Source organism: Odontomachus brunneus, unplaced genomic scaffold (assembly GCF_010583005.1).
Source record: "Odontomachus brunneus isolate Ranch 3 - 2012 unplaced genomic scaffold, Obru_v1 Obru_scaffold_039, whole genome shotgun sequence".
Taxonomy (NCBI): Eukaryota; Metazoa; Arthropoda; class Insecta; order Hymenoptera; family Formicidae; genus Odontomachus; species Odontomachus brunneus.
In genome coordinates, this window is record NW_022639489.1 from 860,056 (window position 1) to 860,273 (window position 218).

At 48.2% G+C, this 218-nt stretch overlaps 1 protein-coding gene across 1 annotated transcript in view; it reads right to left on the minus strand.

Moving 5' to 3' along the window:
• Positions 1 to 218, minus strand: part of LOC116844090 (transmembrane protease serine 9-like) — a 13,320-nt gene that overhangs the window by 10,165 nt on the left and 2,937 nt on the right. The window lies entirely within an intron of this gene.

Consider the following 218-nt stretch of genomic DNA (forward strand, 5'->3'; position numbering starts at 1 on the left):
ACACACACACACACACACACACACACACACACACACACACACACTGCTCGCCAGCAAGCGGACTTGCGGTGTGTGCGTATGTTCCTATTATATTTGAAGTTTTATAAATAGAAAATAATAAAAATAAAAAAGGTACCTGTCCGTAGCCATGTAACTGGAGGGGGTACATCCCCCAGACCCCCCGCACCGCGGCAGAGGCGGCCAAGTCTTTTGTGAGA